This window comes from Saccoglossus kowalevskii, chromosome 21 (assembly GCF_978046115.1).
Source record: "Saccoglossus kowalevskii chromosome 21, keSacKowa6.1, whole genome shotgun sequence".
NCBI classification, from domain to species: domain Eukaryota; kingdom Metazoa; phylum Hemichordata; class Enteropneusta; family Harrimaniidae; genus Saccoglossus; species Saccoglossus kowalevskii.
In genome coordinates, this window is record NC_140661.1 from 29301542 (window position 1) to 29316147 (window position 14606).

Below are 14606 nucleotides of genomic sequence, written 5' to 3' on the forward strand. Positions count from 1 at the left end.
AAATCCAATGTAACTGAGATGAGAATACCCATAGTGTGACGTTAACAGCTGAAATCCAATGTAACTGTGATGAGAATACCCACAGTGTGGTGTTAACAGCTGAAATCCAATGTAACTGAGATGAGAATACCCACAGTGTGACGTTAACAGCTGAAATCCAATGTAACTGTGATGAGAATACCCACAGTGTGACGTTAACAGCTGAAATCTAATGTAACTGAGATGAGAATACCCACAGTGTGACGTTAACAGCTGAAATCCAATGTAACTGAGATGAGAATACCCACAGTGTGACGTTAACAGCTGAAATCCAATGTAACTGAGATGAGAATACCCACAGTGTGGTGTTAACAGCTGAAATCCAATGTAACTGAGATGAGAATACCCACAGTGTGACGTTAACAGCTGAAATCCAATGTAACTGAGATGAGAATACCCACAGTGTGACGTTAACAGCTGAAATCCAATGTAACTGAGATGAGAATACCCACAGTGTGGTGTTAACAGCTGAAATCCAATGTAACTGAGATGAGAATACCCACAGTGTGACGTTAACAGCTGAAATCCAATGTAACTGTGATGAGAATACCCACAGTGTGACGTTAACAGCTGAAATCTAATGTAACTGAGATGAGAATACCCACAGTGTGACGTTAACAGCTAAAATCCAATGTAACTGAGATGAGAATACGCACAGTGTGACGTTAACAGCTGAAATCCAATGTAACTGTGATGAGAATATGCACAGTGTGACGTTAACAGCTGAAATCCAATGTAACTGAGATGAGAAAACCCATAGTGTGGTGTTAACAGCTGAAATCCAATGTAACTGAGATGAGAATACCCATAGTGTGGTGTTAACAGCTGAAATCCAATGTAACTGAGATGAGAATACCCACAGTGTGGCGTTAACAGCTGAAATCCAATGTAACTGAGATGAGAATACCCATAGTGTGGCGTTAACAGCTGAAATCCAATGTAACTGAGATGAGAATACCCATAGTGTGGCGTTAACAGCTGAAATCCAATGTAACTGAGATGAGAATACCCACAGTGTGGCGTTAACAGCTGAAATCCAATGTAACTGAGATGAGAATACCCATAGTGTGGTGTTAACAGCTGAAATCCAATGTAACTGAGATGAGAATACCCACAGTGTGGCGTTAACAGCTGAAATCCAATGTAACTGAGATGAGAATACCCACAGTGTGGTGTTAACAGCTGAAATCCAATGTAACTGAGATGAGAATACCCACAGTGTGGCGTTAACAGCTGAAATCCAATGTAACTGAGATGAGAATACCCATAGTGTGGCGTTAACAGCTGAAATCCAATGTAACTGAGATGAGAATACCCTTATTGTGGCGTTAACAGCTGAAATCCAATGTAACTGAGATGAGAATACCCATAGTGTGGTGTTAACAGCTGAAATCCAATGTAACTGAGATGAGAATACCCTTATTGTGGCGTTAACAGCTGAAATCCAATGTAACTGAGATGAGAATACCCACAGTGTGGCGTTAACAGCTGAAATCCAATGTAACTGAGATGAGAAAACCCATAGTGTGGTGTTAACAGCTGAAATCCAATGTAACTTGTACTGTGTAATAGTGGAAACTTTATTTTTCGAATGGAATAAGTGAATGATAGATGTTATTAATCTAGTAGGTGTGAAGGGAGACATAGTGCACTGAAGTCAACCCAGCGTACAAGCTGTATTAATTAAAGAAGAAAATTTAGCCCAGTATTTGCTGCACCGAATGAGAAATTGGGATGTGAGGAGAGATGTACTGTCAGTGTTTTTGAACATTGCCATCAGATTTTTTTGAGTCTGCAAAAACTTTGAAAACTGATTGGAAAATTAGATTACATTTGTGCTTGCTGTATAGATGTCCATAGTACATGGAACCAGGACCCAGCAATTTCGTATTGTTGAAAACAGCTGAGCCCTAGACTAACAACTTAATTGATGTTTTAGAGAAGAAATCTCATGTGGTTACATGTACTTGTGCATGACACTGCCTCGTGATGATTTTGCTATGGACAACATATATCACACTGGGTTTCCACTACAATTTGTACTGTAGTAATGTACATTGTATATGATATGGAGATCTGATGTAATGGAAATGGGTATTTCTTTCTTGAATGTGATTGATGAGAAAACTTTAATTTCTGAAATCTTATTGTGATAGAAAGTGTAAAGAATGTGGTGGAACATATGTAACGATAACATAACAATATGTGGAACATAGACTAAAATGTAATTATAATACATGTCTTATTCTAATAGTACAGTGTCTTGCATGAAATTGGATTCTAATATACATATTTTCTGATGCTTGTTTAGTGTAAGGTAAATTTTTCATTTACATTTTGTTTTTGCTATGTTCATTGCAGTAAAAATAATATCTAAAAACTGATTTACGACAAATCTGTGAAACAAAATGTTTCACAGTAATCTTGACTACTGATTGTATGCAAGTTTTCATTATTCGTAGAATAAAGACTTGCAATATTCTGTTTTCTGCTGCATAGTTTACAATCTCATTTTTTCTTTCTATTCGAAAATAACATTTATGCCTATTAACTCTTAATTGAATTTGAAAAACAACTCTGGCCTTCAATTTTCTGTTTGATATAACCATATTCTTAAATCATAATTGTCTTTGTCTATTGTAGAACATTTTGTTTGTTTTTCTCCTAATACTTTTTTTTCAGCTGTGTTCCGATTGCACAGTAATCTTAAATTCACTCATGTCCTTTCACACATGTAAATATTACTTTCTGGTTTATTGATATATGAAGCATGGCAATTAGACTGATATAATCTGTGACATTCACTTGCTGTTTGTTGTATTGTTAGGCATTATTCTGATCTTGTATCAATGCAGTACAATGATTCTTGAATTGATTCACAGCATAGACTGGTTTTCTGAATCGATCCAGAGCAAAGACAGGTTTTCTGGATCAATACAACTGTACACATACATGTGAGAGTTCACAGTGTCTGCAAAGTACTGTACACATACATGTGAGAGTTCACAGTGTCTGCAAAGTACTGTACACATACATGTGAGAGTTCACAGTGTCTGCAAAGTACTGTACATGTGAGAGTTCACAGTGTCTGCAAAGTACTGTACACATACATGTGAGAGTTCACAGTGTCTGCAAAGTACTGTACACATACATGTGAGAGTTCACAGTGTCTGCAAAGTACTGTACACATACATGTGAGAGTTCACAGTGTCTGCAAAGTACTGTACACATACATGTGAGAGTTCACAGTGTCTGCAAAGTACTGTACACATACATGTGAGAGTTCACAGTGTCTGCAAAGTACTGTACACATACATGTGAGAGTTCACAGTGTCTGCAAAGTACTGTACACATACATGTGAGAGTTCACAGTGTCTGCAAAGTACTGTACACATACATGTGAGAGTTCACAGTGTCTGCAAAGTACTGTACACATACATGTGAGAGTTCACAGTGTCTGCAAAGTACTGTACACATACATGTGAGAGTTCACAGTGTCTGCAAAGTACTGTACACATACATGTGAGAGTTCACAGTGTCTGCAAAGTACTGTACACATACATGTGAGAGTTCACAGTGTCTGCAAAGTACTGTACATGTGAGAGTTCACAGTGTCTGCAAAGTACTGTACACATACATGTGAGAGTTCACAGTGTCTGCAAAGTACTGTACACATACATGTGAGAGTTCACAGTGTCTGCAAAGTACTGTACACATACATGTGAGAGTTCACAGTGTCTGCAAAGTACTGTACACATACATGTGAGAGTTCACAGTGTCTGCAAAGTACTGTACACATACATGTGAGAGTTCACAGTGTCTGCAAAGTACTGTACACATACATGTGAGAGTTCACAGTGTCTGCAAAGTACTGTACACATACATGTGAGAGTTCACAGTGTCTGCAAAGTACTGTACACATACATGTGAGAGTTCACAGTGTCTGCAAAGTACTGTACACATACATGTGAGAGTTCACAGTGTCTGCAAAGTACTGTACACATACATGTGAGAGTTCACAGTGTCTGCAAAGTACTGTACACATACATGTGAGAGTTCACAGTGTCTGCAAAGTACTATATCATTAGAAATCAACTTCTGCAGCTGCTCGCAATAAATGAAATCTTAATTCCACTCATTCATTTAAAGAAACTATCGATAATTAGCATACCCTATTTCTATCACCCTCCACACGAGAAATTATCTGATTTGTTTTGGTATTTTAGAATGTAGGTAAACAAGATGCTCTGATTTTGAAACATACATTGTATCCACTGATAAAAAAATAGAAATATTCTTGAAATACATGTGATAATATTGAGTCGTACATTATAGTAGGTTTCTTTATTTATATATTATAAAACTGTTCACTGAGATATGTCAGCTGTCTGCAAGGCTTATCACCTCACCTACATTGCAACAGAGTACATTTACAGTGTAAGTGTATTTGATGTGAAAGTGGCAGCATGAGTACTAATGGTTGCTATGGCAATACCACATCCCCATCAATAGTTAAAAAAACCAAAACTAATTATTTCACTGTCCTAAATCGATTTTAATTACTTACCCAGCCACCGAACCACCCTCAACCACACCCCCACCGCACCCTCACCCCAGGTATCTGTATATGGTCTAAATAACCAATAAATTATATATCCTTCAAGTTTGTTATTATTTGTTATCAATCACTGTTACCCTACATTTGCATAAACTCAGGAAATACATGATAATACAATGTAATAGCAAAAAGTGATAATTAATAGTTTGAAGAATACATTACGTTATTTAATAAATGGCATGCTATAAAATTAAATAAGATTAGTTTAAAAGTCTTCCTGTTATGTGTACATGTCAGATAAATTTATAATAATGTCTGAACCTCTACTGGAAAGAAAATTTAGTTTTTTATCGTCTTTTATTTATTTATTTATTTATTTATTTATTTATTTATTTATTTATTTATTTATTTATTTATTTATTTATTTATTTATTTATTTATATTATTTATTTTCTGCTACCTTTGGTTTTACATGTCTATCTTTTTCTGTTTTCAAACATGTAATTGTAGGTTCCCATGACATAATCAAATAATATTACAATTACACTGGATAATTATCTAATTTACATTTTTCATACAAATAATTTGTTATAAGCTAGTCATTGGCCTATTAGGCTAGAAACTCACTTAATATCCTTTTAAACCCAGTCACATAGCATCTCTTGTGTGATTAAAGGCCATGTCAGTGAATATTATGTTTTATGTCTTACCAAAATCGAGAAGCTAAGTGGATTCTTTTATAAACTTATTATTTTTATATAGTGGAATATTCAGGCAATGCATACACATACAAATATAATCCATGTTGTTGTTTTTTGTATTTTGATGTCAGAGATTTTCTACTATTAGAGTTGATGGTAATCTGGAAAAGGAATTCATTCAGTATTCAATAAAAATACATCACTGCAGTCTGCACCATACTTATATACATGTTGTGTTCTGTTGCTTTTTAAAGTACATGTCACATGTCAACATCAGTAAAACTTAAATTCCTGCTAAATTAATAAAAATAATAAAAATAATGATATTAATAATTTATTGCATCTTTAGAAATACAGTTTTCGTTGGTTGACAGCAATAATAACAAAAATACAATACATAAAAAAGTCTACATGTACTTGTTGTGTACATGTGATGTTTCAGCAGTGATTTGAAAATACAGTTATAGTAATTTTCAGTTCACCACAAGATCCTGCAGTATGCATAAAATTGAACATAAAAACAGGATAAACAAAACATGTTGAATTTGACAAACGCAAAAATAAATTTTGGGTATTTTGCATGCGCAATAATGCTCGACTATACACATTTTATGAGGGTCAATTTTGATGACATAGATGAAAAAAGAAATTCAAGTTCAAAATCAAATCATCACATTATGCGAGATTTCAAAGTGAGCGGAAAATCAAAATTGTCTACCTTAAGAATTCATAGAACTTTTCCACTAATGCTACTACTGTATCTAAGAAAACATCGCATACTTATTAGCTATATTATTTATACATTCAAAGCAGAATTCAAAACAGTAATGCATGTTGGGATTGTTAATATTATTAAAATCTGTATCTGAATGTATCTGAATTTGATAAATGTAAAATGCAACTTGTGAATGCCGCCACTTCTACTGAATTTAGATCACCGTTCAATTTACAAGTACAAGTTCAAAATACAAGTTTATGTACCACAAGTATCATGAGAATAATACCTTAAATTGATGTTATTTGCAATTCCACCATTAATTAAAACCTTGCAAAAAAGAATGCATAACATAAAATCCAATTAGTTTGGCCCTATCATAATAATGTAATCACAGTGACTCATACAATCACAAGATTATTTACACTCACTTAGCTATGCAGCTTAATTCGTAGTTTTGCAAAATGATTCACTTTAATCTTTTATGAGTTTGAAATTTTAATATTGAATTAAAAATACACGTTAAATATTATATGCAGTTTGATGAGCCGGTGAATAGAATCTCAGTGGGTACACTGAAAATAATTTACATAATTAGATTTTGAATCTCATTACCAATTAATTGGCAACTAATTTGCATGATATAAAAAAATACTGATTATTCTTGAATTGACTTTAGTAAAGGAATCTATACAGTATTTGCTTTATTAATAGTAGCTTCTTATACGTACATGTAAATGATAGAAGTGGGTTTATGGTCAAAAATAAGTCGTATATATCTCTTTTGAATGTGTTAACTTTTTGTTATTTCCACTACTTTAAAATATATTTGGGTTTCTTGTTTTATTAGAAAATAATGCCTTCTCTTGTAATAATTAGCTTCCAGTGTGTCACCAAGCAGTAGTGTATACTGTAAAGGGGTTAATTATTCACTGGGTTTTAATTTTGCTTATTTCGCTGACTGGAAAATGCGCTAAATTAAAACCCAGTGAATATGTAAAACTGAACACATTATCTAAATGACATATCCGTGAATTTAAAACCTACTGAATATGCCTGAAATGGTAAATCAGTGAAATTTAAACCCGGTGAATATTAGTCATTTTACAGTAATAGAAAATGCATGATTCAATCACTACATTTACTAGGTTTCGATTGAACCATCGCTGTCGTTAACTACGTTATGACGTGATTCGTGGTATCTCAAACATCATTTTTGCATAAATTCTGTGCTACCTAACTAACCCCATGTGATTATACAATCACATTACGAAGGAAATCGCTACCTGAGTTGTGGAGACATTGACGATATATGTGGTTTCTCATTAAAATGCTAATACCGTGAGTGTACAAATCTCCTATGAGACCATACATGTAGCTGCATAGGTTCACCTTTCAGCCACCTTTTAAAACATTATTTCCTCATAGATATTAAATTATTTATTTCAAGCCTAGAGTTACACCGCACAGTTGCCATATACACTACTTCAACTATTACATACTTACTATTATTATACATCTGTCACCGTAATGCCAGCGTATCATAATTTTGTGGTATTTCACTGGTTGATTTATAATGCAAGATGTAAGTTTAGATCGTAATATATTAAACGAATGTTTTAACTTTCAGATTAAAATGGTTTTCAAGCGTTGCCACTACTACAGCTTTGAAATATGACTTATTTTGAACATCAACTCACCTCTGCTATTTTAACTAGTGCATGTAATAAAGCCAATACAGTATTATTTATTAATCCTCATTCGGGCATGGTTCGAAAACAGGGACGTACGTCCTTTTGTCTTTGCATCCATGCATCTGGAAGTATATCTTTGACATGCCTGGACCGATTACATTCAAACTTCAGAAATACATCATACATAATATTATACATATGCACATCAATTTGTTTCATGATCTGATTCAAAATGACCAAATGGCAGTCATTTTTGTACTGAAAAAATCATCAAAACAAGCATTTCTTGCATTCCAGAACCGGATCTCGGCTGTTTACAAATGAATTTTGTTCACACATGGTTTATACATTGTACATTGGATATTATGGGACTTTGATGCATGTCATTATGTTTTTTAAGATTGGACTGAAAATGACTGACTGGCGGCCATTTTTATTTAATGAATGCGGTTCTTATATAGTGCCATATCTCTGACATGCTTCGACGAATTATGTTCAAATCATAGAAATATTGGTTTGACCATCCGATTCAAAATCTTTGAAAATCAAGCATTTCTGGCATTCCGGAACCAGATCTTGGTTGTTTATGGATGGATTTCATTCAAACTTAATGCATTCATTGGACATTATGGTTCCCTGATTGCTGACTGGCGGCCAGATACAGATGTATTCAAAATGGCAGACCGGTGGCCATTTAGACAAGTACTCGTTTGACAATCAGATACAAGTTGACTAAATGTCAATCATTTTAATGTTAAAGCATCATATTAGTAAAGCATCAGTTTCTGGATCCATTTCTCTGATATGTTTATGTTGCAACTATACATGTACAGTCAACTATATATCTTAGTTTGATAACTAGCAGGGACTGTGCCATGCATGGTTTTTTTATTATTATGTTATATATTATTTCCTTTACCAGTATTTTTAATTATCATTCATTTTGATGGAAGTTTTTTAAATTTTTTGGGTAAATTAAATTGCAAAATAAAATGATAGTAAAATTTATGAAAGAAAAAAAATCATGCCACAGTTGGTTTTAGTCAAATTGGAAAGAAAACTACCTTACAAGTAAACTAACAAAATCTTAATTAATAAAGATTGAAAACATCATTCCAGTAACTTTAAAATAAAATATATATACTACAAGAATATATATATACTACAAGAAAAATAGCATAGTAAAGTAACTAATTTGCATAACAATTGAATATGTTAATTACCTCTATTGTAAACATTGCAATATTTTATATTAAAATGTTTAGAATAGTGAAGCCACTCTATAGACCACTGTGGAGAACTCAGTGTTCTAGTCACATGACTTAGTAGTTTACGATATTGTTATTTTACTATGTTTAGACATGGCATTAGTGTCAAGTTGTTGACAAGACCTCATGATATACACACATGTAAATGTATTTTCTCTCAGGTGTGTTTGCTAGTTTACATTAGAGTCATGTACTGCATCTACTGTCACTTGCATACAAAGCTTGATTACATGGAAAGCATATTTATGGCAATAATTTACTAACAGCAGCATCTAGACTAATTTATGAAAATCTCTTGATATCTGGAAAAATTATTTAGTATTTTGTATCGTATTATATAATTTATAAATGGAATATATTTTCATTATTTTGATTTCAACTTATTCTGATTTCAACTTATTCTATGTTGTATTTAGTAATATTAATAATATAAAACACATTTGGACATGTTAAAATTAAGCTACCATTCAGCCAGCTAAAGGCTTGCAAAATGTTTAATCACTGATTCTTCAACTCTTTGTTGAAATATTCCAGCAGAATATTTGACAACGAAATTGCCGAATTGCTGTCCCATATCTTATTCTAAAATTTTCTCTGAAAAAAACCAAACTTTTGCTCTATTTGAAGCACTTTTTTAGCTCCGCTGTCGACTTTGTCGAGCGGAGCTTATCATATGAGTGATTGTCCGTCAATGTCAATGTTTTACTTTTTCAACTTCTTCTTGAAAACTACAAGCCTGAATGTTTTGATACTTAGTGTATATGTACCTTGGGTAGACTTCTCTCAGATTTGTTCATTTCATGATGATATCTTTGATTCTCTTTACTTTACTTTACTATTTTCGCCACACATTAGTATAGCATGTCATTTTACGTTGTGATTTAATTCTTTTAGAAACGATAGGTCACAGTCACTAAAAACTGAAAGAGGACACAATGACAATGACTTATTTTTGATCAAGATCTATCACCAAACTTATTATATTTCATTCAAATATACCAACAGAACATTAATAAAAAATACATAATAATATTGCACCAACATTTTTGCGATAATTATTGTAATAGGTTATATTGTAATATTATTAAAAAAAATGTATTTCTATTATGAGGTTACCGTGAGAATACTAGGAAGTATACATGAGGACATTATAGTGAGTGAATAGACCGTTGTGTAGCTAGGGGAAATGAGATCCTGAACTACTTGTGTGCATACATTTAATACACATCTTTTCTTTGCTTAACCGTTTCACCACCAGACTTTCTCGCCCAAATGTTTCTGAACTTTTTTCTTATACATGTATTCTTCAATATTTCTGGAAATGAACCCTAATTTTGGAGTCAACACACAAAATTTGAGTAAATTTTTAGTTTTTACTCCAAAAATTTGGCTATTTTTGTGCCAATCTTCTGAAGAAAAGTGCAGACTAATAACAGAACTATTTTAGCTCCGCTGTCGACTTTGTCGAGCGAAGCTTATCATATGAGTGATCGTCCGTCGCCGTCGTGTCAATGTTTTACTTTTTCGACTTCTTCTTGAAAACTACTAGCCTGAATGCTTTGAAACTTGGTGTATATGTACCTCAGGTAGACCTCTCTTAGGTTTGTTCATTTCATTTGGTGAATATTTTTGGAATTTTTTATAAAAAGTGACATTTTCGACTTCTTGTTAAAAACTGCAAGTCCAATTGCTTTGATATTACATATATAGGTACTACATGTGGTCCTCTCTCAGATTTGTTCATTTTGTAATAATATCTTTAATTCTCTAATTTTGGTGAATATTTTTGTCATTTTTGGTAAAAAGTGATATTTTCGACTTCTTGTTAAAAACCGCAAGTCCAATTGCTTTGATATTACATATATAGGTACTACATGTGGACCTCTCTCAGATTTGTTTATTTTGCAATGATATCTTCAATTCTCTAATTTTGATGAATATTTTTGTCATTTTTGGTAAAAAGTGATATTTTCGACTTCTTGTTAAAAACTGCAAGTCCAATTGCTTTTATATTACATATATAGGTACTACATGTGGACCTCTCTCAGATTTGTTAATTTCGTGGTGATATTTTCAATTATCTAAGTTTGATGATTATTTTTGTCATTGTTGGTGAAAAATGATATTTTTGACTTCTTGTTGAAAACAGCAAGTCCCATTGCTTTGATACTATACATATTGTTCATTTTCTAATGATATCTTCTGTTCTTTAATTGGAATGTGCGTTGCTAACAGCGGAGCTATCTCAGCCGACAGGCTGCTTGTTTAGAGTTGTGATAAAAAGACTGGTGATGAAAAGTTTAAAAAATAACAGCCTGAAATGAAAACGGAAAACATTTTCCACTTTGCGTTCATTGATTGGATTCTATGTCCATAATGCAATATAGCATTTGTGTCTTTGATATAAACAGTGGAATGTGTTTGAATGTAATATCTATCATATTGAATGTGATAGTGACATAGTTTACTCATATAATAAAATTTGAATGTTCAAATATGTGCTGATAATTTTTGGAACGATTGCAGGAGCAGCTTTTCATGGAACAGTAAATGCTTTTTTTTAGTGCTTGATAATAATAATAAATGTGATATATCTAGTGAATATATTGAGCAGTCGGAAATAAATAAAAAGCCAGGTAATCTGAGTATTGACTCTGTCTGTGTGTAATCACTGAACACAGTAATATATGCTTTTACTGTGGATGACAAAATTACATTACAATCAATACACATGTACACTGTAATAGATGGATGGCAAGATACAATCCGTTCTCTGTAATTGAGTATAGAATTAGTATTGATGAGGTTTCTATGGTTATATGGAATGGATACTGTTGTTAGGGACTCGCATAGTCAGACAAACTGTCTTGTAGGATGATGAGGGTGTGTTGTCACTGGAACAGCTACATGTAATTACACTTTGTGTGCTTACATCCACTTTTATGAATTCATGTGTGAATAGGTTTCATAAGTTTACGTTATGTTTCTATGAATACGATGTTTAAAACACGATATTAGTGAATTACACATAGTACACTAGAATTTGGTGTAAACAATGTGTTTTACATGCATTGTATACATGTACATCAAATACAACTCAATTAAATGTTTATAATTTTGTATTCACTGGTTTAAATTTTATGGGATTTGATGTTGCAAGTGATTATTCATTTAGCTACATGTATCATCAAAATAAACAAAGTATAAATCAAGAAAATATTTGTGACTTTTTTAGTATTTTCTTGAAGTTTAAAGGATTACGCCCTACATGTATCTTGTCAGCCCTGTACTTTTACCTTGACATGACCACGTAAGAGTTAAAAACATTAGTATTCTTTATTGATTAATAGAATAGAATAGAATAGAATAGAATAGAATAGATAGAATAAATAGAATAGAATAGAATAGATAGAATAAATAGAATAGATAGAATAGAATAGAATAGATAGAATAGAAAAGAATAGGAGCTTGTCAAAATTGAAATACGGAAGTCTTTGAGTTATATATCTCTACTTATATTTATTGCTCATCTATACATCTGTATATATGTTAAATACTAGATTTAGATATAGAGCTATAAAAATTGTCATAAAATAGATAATTTATTAGTAAGCTCTAGGCTGGTTTAGTAGAGCTGTGCTCTTTACATAAATTATATAACTATTGGCTTGATGTCAAACATGTACAGACATGTGCGTTCTCTTACAATAAACTTTCAATAGTCGCCAGTGGCAGATTAGATTTGGCGACAACAAATTAAGTCACTTTCGTCATCAATACCTAAGACTAAACCATAAATTATTCTGAGAAATGTTCATCATTTAAAAACATGTCATCACCAACAAAAAGGTGTTTAACATCAGGAATGTATTACAGCAGAACGCCATGGTCTCGTCCCAACGTTCGTGGAGTATGGAAGTTACATTGTATTTTCATTAGTTATGAAGTGTACCATGTGGTTGTATTTTCATGAGCAAACTGAATACACTGCCTCTCAAGTATAAAATAAAAATAAATATACCGGTAGATTGATTCTAAGAAACAAACCATTTTTGTTCAGAAAATTGGTACTATGGAAAATATAAAATTATAAAAATGAACGAAATTACAAGAGATTTATTGCTATCACGCAATGTAATTTAAATTAGGTAATGCTGGTTTCAGGCCCTGTTATTATTTTACTATGGATTCATCCAGCCCAGTTCATTGTAGTTTGATTTTATTTCTCTGTTTTGGGGCATTTTTTTTTTTTGTACATCTTTTTTGCCCTGCTGTCATCAAAGATGATCGAGCAGAGCTTATGGGTTGACCACACCTGTCGCCGTACGTCATCAACTTTGCTTATCATATGAGTGATTGTCCGTCGTCGTCCACGCCAACTTTTTACTTTTTCGACTTCTTCTTGAAAACTGCAAGCCTTATTGCTATAATACTTGGTGTCCCTTGGGCAGATCTCTCTTAGATTTGTTCATTTCGTGATGATATCTTCAATTCTCTAATTTTGCTGAATATTTTTTTCATTTTTGGTAAAAAATGATATTTTGGACCTTTTGCTGAAAGTGAAAACCGCATCTCCGATGTCTTTGATATTATATTTATTGGTACTATAGGTAGACCTCTCTCAGATTTGTTCATTTCATGATGATATCTTCAATTCTTTTTTTTTTGATGAATAATTTTGTCATTTTTGGTAAAAATTGACTTTTGACTTCTTGTTTAAAATAGCAAGTCTGATTGCTTTGATACTAAACATACCGGTACACATGTTAGGTAGACCTCTAAGTTTTGTTCATTTTGTAATAATATCTTCAGTTCTTTAATTGAAATGTGCATTGCTAACAGTGGAGCTACAATGTATCTCAGTCTACTTTTCTTTGCCTTGCTATTCATACCACACCTATCTTGGATGGTCCTCTGTCAGTGTTTATTACATTTTTGAATTTTTGCACATGTATAATGCATGGACTCCAGTAGACAACTGTATCAGTTGGAAGCTAGGCTTTCTTAGTACACATGCCAATGTTTTCCAGAAATGCTCAAGTTCAGGTCAAGGTTATTTCAAGGTTTTTACGTTTTGTTGCTTTTATATGAACAGTAAGGTGGGGTGGGACTAAAATACCTTCCTAAAATCTTCAAGTCAGGGTCATCACAAGGCCTCAGGTCAGGGTCATCACAAGGTCACATGTTGATTGCATGTGTGTTGGGGTCAGGAGGTTACTCCTTCATCAAGATCTTTCAAGGAAAGGTCAACGTCATCTCGCATGTCACTTTGTCATATTGTCTAAATTTGTCATTCTCAATTCAGTCACATGTAACAAATAATGCAAATATATATTCTGGTAATAGTGACAACAACTTAATGTTTCATCTTCAATTTCCTGTACCCCCACATCATCAATTATACATATCAATGCATTACATACACAAATACATTTCCTCTTATGGGATATGCCCTTACAGTGACCATGGTTACAATTACTAAACTGTCATAGATTCCACTTCTCCTATCCACCTAGTAACTGCCACTGCCCTCTGTACTTGTCAATTACAGTGGATCTCTACAAAATGCAAGGTTGCTTGTCTTACAAACTACTAAGAATATGAAACTCATTTAGGCAGATTAGTCTGCAA

The 14606-nt window shown here is 33.0% G+C and overlaps 1 protein-coding gene across 1 annotated transcript in view; it reads left to right on the forward strand.

Moving 5' to 3' along the window:
- The window catches only part of LOC100375525 (N-chimaerin-like), a 60173-nt gene that overhangs the window by 12426 nt on the left and 33141 nt on the right, over positions 1-14606 (forward strand). The gene's annotated exons all lie outside the window — the stretch shown is intronic.